At 43.5% G+C, this 13,065-nt stretch overlaps 1 protein-coding gene and 1 non-coding gene across 11 annotated transcripts in view; one reads left to right on the top strand and one right to left on the bottom strand.

The window, feature by feature from the left end:
- The window catches only part of NEK11 (NIMA related kinase 11), a 291,003-nt gene that overhangs the window by 266,257 nt on the left and 11,681 nt on the right, over positions 1-13,065 (top strand). The window lies entirely within an intron of this gene.
- On the bottom strand, positions 943-1,049 carry LOC129553554 (U6 spliceosomal RNA). Its single transcript, XR_008685492.2, has one exon. It is a non-coding gene; the product is annotated as a U6 spliceosomal RNA (small nuclear RNA).

The raw sequence follows: 13,065 nt of genomic DNA, 5'->3' as shown, positions 1-13,065 counted from the left end.
CTGTTCCTCCAAGTGTGATCCCAGACCAGTCGCATAAGTGTCACCGGCAAGCCCATTAGAAATGCAGAACCTCAGGCCTCACCCTAGACGTGCAGAATCAGAATCTGCATCTTAAAAAGGATCCTCCATGAATCCTTTTTGTGCCCAGGAAGATGAGACACATCCAAATTGTCCCGCCCAGCTTGCCCATACTGCAGAGTTATTTCTATGTACTGTATTCCCCATAAACAGTCTGCTTCCAAGTTTCATTCCTGCTTTCTCAAGATATATTTGACATGCGGTGTTGTTAAGGTTAAGGTGTACACTAAGTTAATTAAACTGGTAGGTCATGAGTTCAATGTGGCTCTAATGCTATTGTGGCCGACATCAGCAAGCCAAAATCTGAATTTGTATATGCCTCAAGGTTATGAAATTGAAACTCAAGGACAGCTGAGCACAAGCCACCCATCAGGCTTGAGGCTGAAGCCAATCATCAATCATTTCCTCACTTTGCTTTCACCTTTTCTCTAGAGTCTCTCCCTGAACTCCCATCTGTGGAGGGGCCTCACCACTTGTGATTTACCACCACTCCATTCAAATCTACTTTTGCTCAGTAAACTCTTAAATTTTTTAATATGCCTCAGTTCATCTTTTAACATGTACACTGATGTTTGTACATCGTGATTTGACACAGTTACCACAATAAGATTAGGCTTCCCAGGTGGCGCAAGTGGTAAAGAACCCACCTGTCAGTGTAGGAGATGCAAGAGACATGGGTTTGATCCCTGGGTCAGGAAGATCCCTGGAGCAGGAAATGGCAATCCTTGCCTGGAGAATCCTATGGACAGAGGAGCCTGGCAGGCTACCGTCCATTCGGTCACAAAGAGTCGGACACAACTGAAGCAACTTATCCCAGCACACCACAGTAAGGTTAGTGAGCACATCGTCACAGCACAGTTACTGAAACATACGGAATACTTCACGAAATTGTATATCATCCTCAGGCAGGGGCCATGCTGACCTCCTCTGTATGGGTCCAGTTTCAGCATCTGTCCTGCCAGAGGGAGCACTCTGCTCCAGCTAAGCCCATTCCCTGTTTTCTTCTAATTCTCTAACTGGAACATGACCTTCACTCTAATTTCCCGCATGTCTCTCCTCCCCTAACAAGGTGGGAAGGAAGAAAGGAAGGGCAGGAGGGAGGGAAGAAAGGAAGAAAGATGGAGGGAAAGGAGAGAAGGAGAAGGAAGGAAGAAAGAAAAAAAAAGCAAGAAGAAGGGAAGGCAGAGTGGGAAGGATGTAGGGGAGAAAGGAGGGAGACCCAGTTTTCCTGGCACTGTGCATTGCTGGAGCTCATGGACTCTGTTTCAAATACACCCATGCAAATATATCCCATCCATTATTTCTATTTTAAATGAAGAAGTGCCCTTATGCAATGTTCAAGACAGCGTTCATCGGTGTAACAGTTTGGAGCACAACTTGCCAATGTCTACTGGAATTCTTAAAAAGAACATTTTCTTTGATCCAGCAGTATCAGAATTTATCCCATAGATATAATTGCATAAATGCACAGAAATATATGTCTGAAGTGTCTGTCACAGGACTATTTAATAGCAAAAGGCTAGAAATAGCTGCAAGTATCAATACAAGTTGTTTTGAAAAAATCAGTGCATGTCTCTGCAATGGAATAATATCCCGGCACAAAAAACGAATTGAGGAAGTTTTGCATGTGCTTCTGTGGTGAGCTCTCTAGATAATGTTGTTAGCTGAGAAAAAGAAGGTGCCAGACAATATGCATATTATCCCATCTATGTGTGATTTTTAGCGTGTGTGTGCATGTGTACATTTATGCATGCACTTCGGTCATGTTGACTCTTTGCGACCCCATGGACTGTAGCCTGCCAGGCTCCTCTGTGCATGGGATTCTCCAGGCGAGAATACTGGAGTGGGTTGCCATGCCTCCTCTAAGGAATCTTCTTGACCCAGGGATCAAACCTGCATCTCCTCCATCTCCTGCATTGTAGGTAGAGTCTTTACTGCTGAGCCACCAGGGAAGCTTTTGTACATTTATAAAACACAATTAATAACTTATTGTATTTATATCCAATTGACTTCTATAGCCATTACAAACACTGCTTTGGCAGAATTTTTAATACTTGGGACATCTTTGTAACCTGATGCTAAGTTTAAAGGTTTTTTTTAAGTTTAAAACAAAAACAGGACATATGTCATGATTTTTCTCCCCTTCCTTCCTTGAGCATTTTCCAATGTTATTAAATATTCCAAAAAAATATTTTCCTACTCTTGGATTTTTAAGTTGTTTTCAGTTTTTCCAACTTGTACGTAATGTTGACATAAACATTTTTTTTTTTTTACCAAATGCTGTTTTTGAATTTCAAAGCCTTTCTGAAGATAAATATAATTACCAGTTCATAGGGTATATTTTGTTATAATTATTGGCTCATGGAATGTGGCCCTTGATATTTGTTGCCAAATTAGTTTCCATAATCCACAAAGATTTTTAATGTAATATTTTCAACTTTTGTTAATGTGATTAGTTACTAAAAGCCATCATTTGTTCTACAAATTTTAAATTTTGCCATATAGCAGTTACTGACACCTACTGTCTGCCAAGCTGCCTTGAAGACACTGGGCACGACATCACAATTAAGACATGGTCTCTACCTTCGAGTCAGGGCTTCCCAGGTGGCGCTAGTGGTAAAGAACCTGCCTGCCAATGCAGGAGATGCAAGAGACATGGGCTGGGGAGATCCCCTGGAGAAGAAAATGGCACCCCACTCCAGTTTTGCCTACAGACAGAGGAGCCTGACAGGCTATGGTCCATAGGGTCACAAAGAGTCACACAGTGAAGCAACTTAGCATGCACTCCCTACCTTCAAGTCAAAGTGTGACCCTTGAACCAGCACACTTGAATACATAATTAGAGCGTGATGCAGTTTGGCCTATCATAGAATTATGCCCACCATGCCATGGAATACAGCAGGCCTAAGGTGTGACTGTGACAATTAACCAAGAAAGGGAAGAGATTCATACCCTTCACTTTGACTTCACTCTTCTCATTCTGACTAAAGAGTGATGCTGACGTAGGGAAGGGGGAAAGTTTTCTTTTCTTACTCCTATCAGAGTTCAAGTATTAACTATACCTGACTGTAGAAAGAAAGTCGGAAAGAAACTTACTCTAGTTTGTGCATCAACTATCTATATTCCTGTGTCACCATTTATGGATTTCACAGATTCAGCAGGTTATAAGCCTCCTTCAAGGACACATACAGTCATCCTAGATCTGTAACCAAACTTCACCTTCCCACAGCCCATGTTCCCCTGCCTGCTAAGAATAGAAAGGTGGTGGTCTAGTCTTCAAAGCATTTGCCCCAACTTCCAAAAAATATCCCCAAATAAGAGAAACAACTCAGGGCTTCTGTGGTGGCTCAGTGGTAAAGAATCCACCAGCCAAAGCAGGAGACATGAGTTCAATCCCTGATCCAAGAAGATCCTACATGCCTCAGAGCAACTAAACCCATGTGCCACAACTATTGAGTCTGTGCTCTAGAGCCCAGAAGCTGCAACTACTGAGTCCACTCACCCTAGAACCCGTGCTCTGCAACAAGGGAGGCCACTGCAGTGAGAAGCCCAAGCATTGCAACTCGAGAGTAGGGCCCACTTGCTGCAACTAGAGAAAAGCCCAAGCAGCAAAGAAACCCAGCACAGCCAAAAATAAATTAATTAAAAAAAATTTTTTTAAGAGACAACTCAGCCTCCACAAATAAGGCACCGTCAAACCTCTTAATGTTTCTTATATCAAGAAAATCTTAATTGAAACATCCTAACTAGGTTGACTAAATGAAATTGCCAATATTTGACTTTTTTAACCTGTAAAACTGGCAGTTTCATATAGTTCAACTAAAACTTGCAATTTAATTCTTCCTGTTTCTTAATGTAGCTTTTTGCAACTGTGTATTCTATAGTATTTTTTTACTATAATTTTTAAAATACTATAGTATTTTATAGTATTTTTTTCATTTGGTGATATTTTAACTGTTAATGTTTATGGCATTGTGCTTTGTACCATTTATTAAATTTAGAAAAAAAAATAAAGCAAGCGATACACACACACAAAAATAATAATTCTTCCTGTTTCTTCCCAAGACTACTTATTATACACAACTAATACATTTTAGAACTAATCGAAACTTCATTTCACACCAAATGATTTCTGCAATATCTGTCCCAGATGCAAAGAAAAGGTGGGAAAATTATTAATATAGGTTTATGCTTGTTTGTCACTTCTTAGATCATCAGAAAGATAAAACTAGAATACAATATTTCCCAAATTGAAGGGAAAGAGGTTTCCTGCTTATTTAAGCAGAGGGGCTTCTAGTTCAGTTCAGTTGCTCAGTTGAGTCCGACTCTCCGCGACCCCATGAATCACAGCACGCCAGGCCTCCCTGTCCATCACCAACTCCCGGAGTACACTCAAACTCATGTCCACAGAGTCGGTGATGCCATCCAGCCATCTCATTCTCAGTCGTCCCCTTCTCCTCCCGCCCCCAACCTTTCCCAGCATCAGAGTCTTTTCCAGTGAGTCAACTCATCGCATGAGGTGGCCAAAGTATTGCAGTTTCAGCTTTAGCATCAGTCCTTCCAATGAACACCCAGGATTGATCTCCTTTAGAATGGACTGGTTGGATCTCCTTGCAGCCCAAGGGACTCTCAAGAGTCTTCTCCAGCACCACAGTTCAAAAGCATCAATTCTTCGGCGATCAGCTTTCTTCACAGTCCAACTCTCACATCCATACATGACCACGGGAAAAACCATTACCTTGACTAGACGGACCTTGGTTGGCAAAGTAATGTCTCTGCTTTTTAATATATTATCAAGGTTGGTCATAACTTTCCTTCCAAGGAGTAAGCGTCTTTTAATTTCATGGCTGCAATCAGCATCTGCAGTGATTTTGGAGCCCAAAAAAATAAAGTCTGACACCATTTCCACTGTTTTTCCATCTATTTCCCATGAAGTGATGGGACCAGATGCCATGATCTTAGTTTTCTGAATGTTGAGCTTCAAGCCAACCTTTTCACTCTCCTCTTTCGCTTTCATCAAGAGGCTTTTGAGTTCCTCTTCACTTTCTGCCATAAGGGTAGTGTCATCTGCATATCTGAGGTTATTGATATTTCTCCCAGCAATCTTGATTCCAGCTTGTGCTTCTTCCAGCCCAGCGTTCCTCATGATGTACTCTGCATATAAGTTAAATAAGCAAGGTGGCAATATACAGCCTTGACGTACTCCTTTTCGTATTTGGAACCAGTCTGTTGTTCCATGTACAGTTCTGACTGTTGCTTCCTGAGCTGCGTACAGGTTTCTCAAGAGGCAGGCCAGGTGGTCTGGTATTCCCATCTCTTTCAGAATTTTCCACAGTTTATTGTGATCGACACAGTCAAAGGCTTTGGCATAGTCAATGAAGCAGAAATAGATATTTTTCTGGAACTCTCTTGCTTTCTCCATGATCCAGCGGATGTTGGCAATTTGATCTCTGGTGCCTCTGCCTTTTCTAAAACCTGCTTGAACATCTGGGAGTTCACGGTTCACATATTGCTGAAGTCTGGCTTGGAGAATTTTGAGCATGACTTTACTAGCGTGTGAGATGAGTGCAGTGTGCGGTAGTTTGAGCATTCTTTGGCATTGCCTTTCTTTGGGATTGGAATGAAGACTGACCTGGGCTTCTAGCCGATGCAGAATTAGGAGTTAGGCAAACATGAGCAAGCAAACCCAGCAAACTACCAAACAGACTATAGTTTCTAGTCTCCAACCCAGACAAGGCTGGTGTCCTCCTCTTAAGACAAACACGATGCTGAGAGAGTGTTATGAATCCAAGATTATTACTAGTGTAAAGCTGCACATCAGAGATTTAGGGAGAAGGAGAGAAAGAAGATATGAGAAAGAGAGAGTCAGCCTGAAATTGATGAAGACCCCCATCAATGGAAGTATTACTCTTACCAGATTTAAACTCATATTGTAAGAAATTTAAGTTCAGTAATTCTGTAGAGGGAAATGATGCCTCAGAGCTTGGAAAGCTGGCCTGATCCCATAAAAACATCAGAATTTTCTTCAAAACTTCATCATAGTTTGAAATGCTCTATGGAGTCCTCCTATTCAAAATGTAACCCACAGCTCCAGCCAGTGTTCTCAGACTCTAAAGTGCACATGAATCACTGGAGTCTTCTGAAAAGAAAAATCTGATCCAGTAGGTCTGGGTGGGTCCTGAGAGCCTGCATTTCCAACCAGCTCCAGTGAGGGGTGATGCTGCAGGCAGGATCCTGCTTCCAGGGTAAAGTACCCTTCTGACAGCCTTGGTTCCTCTTTCTAAATTGTCCATCTCCTCCTGCGGGTCACACACGGAGTGCTGAAGTCCAGAGGCTCCGGTCCCCCTCAGTGGCCTTGCTCTCTCTTCTTTCAAATCTTCCTGCCTATAAAACAGGGACTAACAAACCTACCTGAGGATAGAATCTTTGACTTTCCCAGTAGGAGGAAATTTGGAGAGTATCCTAATTCAACCTTTTCCCTCCAGCCCCCAGCCCATCTCTACCTTAAAGCCAGAGCCTGAGATCTTGCTGACAGAGTTTGCAGCAATCCCATCGGACCTGGGAGCGCTCTGCAGGATAAGGGCCTCTGGCAGATAGTTTCAAATCAGTGAAAGTAACTATAAAAGCCATTGCTTAAAATTACTCACAAACCTCACCTTAATGAAGGGTCTCCCTCTTTGCGGTTAGGGCAGAAGACAAGAAACCCAGTGTTTCCTGGCGGGAGGCTGTAGGGGAATCCCTCCCGCCTGTCCCTCTTTCCACAGTAGGTGAAAGCACAGGGCATCTTGGTCTGCCCCCACCTGTCAAGAGCAGGTGTCAGCTTCAGTTATTGTTTTGCAAATTCATTTCAGTCCTTTACTGGCACTCAGCAGAGAATGAAGTGTGATGCCCTAATCTCAGCTGTTTTTGCTCGGGCCTGTAGCTCGTTGGCCTTCCCGGGCTGTCTCCTCCCTCCTTCCCTCTCTGGAATGCATGTCTCGTTGATGGTAAATGTACTGTGATAAACCAATCTGTAGTCATCAAGGGAGAGGTACAATAAAGGCGACGAGTGAACATGTTGAGCTACAAAGTGATGAAAATCATGTTTTATTCATGGAGAACCATTTTAATTGGGGACGTAAAATGATACAAATCAAATGTAACTGTATGTCTCGGAGTGGGGGAGGGGGGAAGGGGAGTCAGGACTAAAAGGAGATGTTCTCATCTAAAGAGTCTGCTCTCTTTTGTCCTCTGTAGTTGCTGTAGCACCATTTTGAAGTCCAGTAGGTCCTCCTGTCATTAAGGTCCTCAATGACAATTTAGCCAGTAAATTTCACATCACATGTGGGTGACCATGTAATTTATTATCCAAACCAGGACCCTTTGACAATGGAATGGGCACCACTGGTGATTGTGCTTCTATGTCAGGCAGGCACTGAGACTGTCTCAGGTTAACCAAGACACAGCCCTTCTCATTATGGGCAGTTTCTGCCCTGGACCCAGTGACTTTCTGGCACTCAGACGTGAATCTGTCTCAGAAAAATTGCTCCAGACAGAAATCAAACAGGCGAGGAAGACTTTACTCAAGACTACTGTGATAAGGGAGAGAGACTGACCTCTGCTTGAGTACAACAGTGCCGGCTGGGATGTGTAGCCAGCGAGCAGGAAGGAAGTCAGTGGACAGACGATTACTAAGGGGAGTTGCTTAGGTATGAAGGGCATGGGAATCCTTGCTAAACTGGGCCCAGTGGGACAGAGACTGCAGCCAAGCCCGAGGCCTCCTTGAGCAGAAGATGGACACAGAGAAGCCGAACTAAAGTTTAGTCAAGGAGAGAGTTCTTACGGAATCTAATCAAATGAAAGGCAGCCTTTAAAATTCGTTCTTCTAGTTTCCCACCTATAACAACTCGCTCCTGTTCTGAGGAATTCTCCCATTTATGTTCTCATTTGTTTTCCTTTGTGATTTCTTTTCATTTTCCTTTGCAAATCCAATTATTCTTGTGTTTGATTAGAAAATCTGTTTAATCGCCTGCTCTTTGCTTTGACTCCAGCAAAGCTAGTATGAAACTGACTTTTGAAAAATTAAGAAAGTGATTTGAATTGACCAAGAGAAGCACAGTCATAATTCAGCCAGGAAGGACTTCACCAAGTGGTCCATGTTTCATGGTGCCTTGTCTACTGAAGATTTGTTTATTTTATCTTTATCTCACATGTATGTCCATCTTCGCAGAGGCCAGTGTGGAGTCCATTCTTGAAGCTCAGTGCTCACCACTGGGGAGGCCCCTCCCCCATCCTGGAGTCACTTTCCTCATCTGTAAAAAGAAGGCATTTGATTAGATGACTCCTTGTTACTTTGCAGGACTTTTTCAAAGTTCTATAATTCTATCCGTCTCTAGATTGTATTTTCTTATAAAATATCCATCTTGGATCCATTATAAAAGATAGGATATGAATGACGGTAAGTCATTCTGAAAATAATTACATTATGTAGGAACTGTCTCTGAAAGGATTGGTTTTCCACACACACACACATATGCATATATATTGTAGTTTGAAGTAGAAACAATCCAAAAAGGGTTTTCACAAATGTTCCTAGCAGCTCTGTTAGTGAAAGTGGTAGTGACGGGGTGGGGGTGGAAGAAACAACCTGAAATGTACTTCATCAGGATAACAAATTCAGAATAGTCATGGACTGGCACAAACAGAAAATCAGCACACTCCGGCAGCAAAGGGGGTAAATATCAACAATTTTAGCAAAAAAAAGGCAAGAAAAAACCCAAGTATGATACCACTTACTGAAAGTGTAAAAACACACAAAACAGTGCTACTTATTTTTGAGGGATACATACTTAAATATGTAATAAAAGTATTCTTTAAATGCTTGTTGATGATAAAACACCAGATTCAGAATAGTGGTTACCTCTGGTGATTGGGAATGGTTTATAATTAGAGAATTCAGAGCCTCAGCTGCATTTGCTAATGCTTGAATCCATAAACTGGGAGTTGGATATGCTTGTTCATTGTATTATATTTTACACTTTTTTGTATATCTTAAAATGTTTTATGACATCCTTGTAATAATGTTAGGAGGGTCATGAAAAGCCATGGCTTTCATTTGTTTGTAAAGATTAGAAACTGAATGTCAACAAGTTGCTACAATTTTTTAGTATCAAAGGTTCAGTTCAGTTCAGTTCAGTTCAGTCGCTCAGTCGTGTCCGACTCTCCGCGACCCCATGAATCACAGCACGCCAGGCCTCCCTGTCCATCACCAACTCCCGGAGTACACTCAAACTCATGTCCACAGAGTCGGTGATGCCATCCAGCCATCTCATTCTCCGTCGTCCCCTTCTCCTCCCGCCCCCAACCTTTCCCAGCATCAGAGTCTTTTCCAGTGAGTCAACTCGTCGCATGAGGTGGCCAAAGTATTGGAGTTTCAGCTTTAGCATCAGTCCCTCCAATGAACATCCAGGATTGATCTCCTTTAGAATGGACTTGTTGGATCTCCTTGCAGTATAAGGGACTCTCAAGAGTCTTCTCCAACACCACAGTTCAAAAGCATCAATTCTTCGGCGATCAGCCTTCTTCACAGTCCAACTCTCACATCCATACATGACCACGGGAAAAACCATTGCCTTGACTAGACGGACCTTGGTTGGCAAAGTAATGTCTCTGCTTTTTAATATACTATCAAGGTTGGTCATAACTTTCCTTCCAAGGAGCAAGCGTCTTTTAATTTCATGGCTGCAATCAGCGTCTGCAGTGATTTTGGAGCCCAAAAAAACAAAGTCTGACACTGTTTCCACTGTTTTTCCATCTATTTCCCATGTATCAAAGGTTAACAGACATTTAAAAGCTCCTTGCTACCCGCCCCTCAATTGCAATACACCAAACAATCAAAAACAAAACACACAAACAACTTCAGGTGTACACGTTGCCAAAGGAACTACTTACTAGTCAGGTACCAGTGTCTTGAGTCCCAGCTTCTTACATTTCTAACTAGTATTGCTATTTACATATACTTTTTCGTGTTTTGAGAAAAGTTTGTAAAAACATATATGGGAAGTGATGTATAAAATTGAGATTAGAGGACTTTCCTGGTGGTTCAGTGGTTAAGACTCCATTACAATGCAGGGGGCATGGGTTCCATTCCCAGGTGGGCAGGGAAGTTCTGTATGAGGCATGGAATGGCAAAAAAAAATGAGATTGGATGCCGGATGATAAATTGAACAGTTTACCCTGCAAATAAGCATCAACTCAGCTCTGAGCTTCCAGGTGGCCTGGACAAGAGGAGAAACCCACTGAGTCAACAAGAACCAGCTTAGTAGGAGAGTTTTCTTGGTACTAAAATTTGGGGAAGAACTAGTCACAGGGATCTTTACATCAAGGGTATGAAGCCTTTTGCGTAGTGCTCAAATCTCTTGATATGCCCTTGACAGTGGCTCCTTGTGATTCACTCACTTCACACAGGACCAGAGTGATCTGGTTATAACAGGCTCAGATCCTGGAGGCCCTTCAAAGGCCCCACTGCATACAGCTCAAGGCAGGACCCCTTCCTCATCCTCCAAGTTCTCTGCCTTGCCTGAGCGTCTGCCCTCACTGCCTGTCATTCTGCTGCTCTGAGTCAGGCCCCATCACCCCAGTCTGCTTTCCTCCCACACAGAGCTTAACCTGCCTGGCCACCTCTTCCCTCAGTTGGGAATGCCCTGCTCCCCAGTGAACCTGGCCATCCAAGTCTCCATTCAAATGCCATTCCTACCACCGACCCCCAGAAAGGCTTTTCTTAATCACATTGACAAAGGCAGCCTCCCTCCTAGTCTCATCCCTAGGCCTCAGGCAAAAAGGCCAGGACCGGACTTGTCTGTCGAGGGTGCCCCTCTGGTCATCCTCCCAGTAGCCCATTGGGGCAAGGGGACTGGCATCCTCAGAGCCTGGGTCTCCTTTTCTAGACTGTGCCCTGGTCACCTGGGACCCTGCAATTCTCTGCCCAAATGACCTAAGTTCATTTCTAGAATCTGTGGGCCTCTGCCTTAGGCCCGCCTCCCATGGGTGGTCTGTGCTACCAGTTCGCACTGCCCTAAGGCTGAGGGGGCCGCAGGGTGGCTGGCCGTCTGCAAAAGGCATCAACGGCTCTTGGACATAGGGGCTGAGGTGTCAAGCATGAGTGCAGAGACCCCTCAGAGTAGGAGTTGGAGCCAGGCTTGGGGGAGAGGGGGCAGGGGCAGGGTGTGCATCTAGCGATGAGGGTTGGGGTTGGCTCACCCAGCCCTGCGTGTTCCAGTGCAGACTTCAGAAGTCTGAGAGTACTGAAGCTGGCCTTCTAGGTCTCTATGAAGTTAATTTGTCAGGGTAAGAAGGTCAGTCAGATTTTATTTAACACTTTGTGAGCTTGGTTCACAACTTATAAATATTTTGACATGTATGGGCATCCATTGGTCTTCTTGCTACATCTCCACAAATGTTAGAGGTGGGCCTTGCTTCCTCTACCTGAAGGTCTGTCAGGAAGATGCGGGAGCTGGTTTAACTGACAGGGCCTGGCGGTCACAGCCCCCCTAGAAGCACCTTTTCTGCCTCCTCCTTGCTGGGGGATTCAAGCCCTCTTCTAGGCAGCCATGCTCTCACTCTTCTCTTTCCCTGTTTATTTCATTTGCAGCAAAAGGCCAAAATCGGAAATTACCTTATTTCTTTATTTGTTTTATATTTGTCATTTTCCCACTAAAGTATGAGTTCTGTGAGGTCATGGGCTTATGGCTGCATCTTAGAACTTGGCAAGCACCAGTTGCTTATTAAAAATGTGCTGAATGAGTTATATTGGGGCAGTTTTGTGGCTGGACAATGCTGGGTACAAAGATGACTAAGAAAGGCCCTGTATCCCCAGTGGGCCCCAAGCCAGGAAAGGGAGCAGACCAGAAAAGAGACAAAAGTCCTTTGCTTTCAGTTTCATATTCCTTAAGAGGCTGATTAATCTGGAAACAGGAAATGTGAAGGTAGCCATTATTGCGGGATTTCTACTGGGACAGAAATAGTTTGCAAACCAAATCAGCGCTAGGCAAGAGGGAGAATTTCCTGTTAGACCTGAGAGACAGGACAGGGCTAAGGGAGTGTGGAAACCTGATGATGCAGCAGACCCGGTGGGAACTCATTCCTTCTCCCTGAAGAGAGATTGCCTGTGGTCTTTCTAGGAAGGGGATGGTGTCAAATATTTTCTGCTGTTAAGCTAAAAATACTGTTCAGAACAGAGGTAAAAATCCCCTGGATGCTGCTCTCTGCCTTATTTCACTCCCATGGCAGAGAGTGACAGCTGCAGAGCAGCCTCGGCTGCTCACTCCCTCCATCCTTCACCAAGGCCTCCTGGTGGAGCAGGCTGGCTCTCAGCACTCTCTAGATGCCCCAGTGTGAATGTATGAAACAGACACAGCCACTCACACATAGAATTGTTTTTTTTAAAGAACAAGGTTCCTTCCTTTTCACTCAAAGAAATATGAGGTCATTTTTACCCAAAGATGATAAAGCCAATCCACTTGAAATGGGGATGAAAGTAAAATAGGAAATACTCAAAACTACTCTTTATGCCAAATTCAGACTTAAATTGAAGAAAGTAGGGAAAACCACTAGGCCATTCAGGTATGACCTACATCAAATCCCTTACGATTATACAATGGAAGTGACAAACACATTCAAGGGATTAGATCTGATAGACAGAGTGCCTGAAGAACTATGGACAGAGGTTCATGATTGTACAGGAGGCAGTGATCAAGACCATCCCCAAGAAAAAGAAATGCAAAAAGGCAAAATGGTTGTCTGAGGAGGCCTTACAAATAGCTGAGAAACGAAGAGAATCTAAAGGCTAAGGAGAAAAGGAAAGATATACCCATTTGAATGCAGAGTTCCAACGAATAACAAGGAGAGATTAGAAAGCCTTCCTCAGAGATCAATGCAAAGAAATAGAGGAAAACAATAGAATGGGAAAGACTGGAGATCTCAAGAAAATTAGAGATACCAAGAAACATT

This window comes from Moschus berezovskii, chromosome 1 (genome assembly GCF_049115385.1).
Source record: "Moschus berezovskii isolate FMDL1 chromosome 1, NW_MosBer_1.0, whole genome shotgun sequence".
NCBI lineage: Eukaryota > Metazoa > Chordata > Mammalia > Artiodactyla > Moschidae > Moschus > Moschus berezovskii.
The sequence above is the reverse complement of the archived record's forward strand: the minus strand, read 5'-3'. Positions and strand labels throughout refer to the sequence as shown.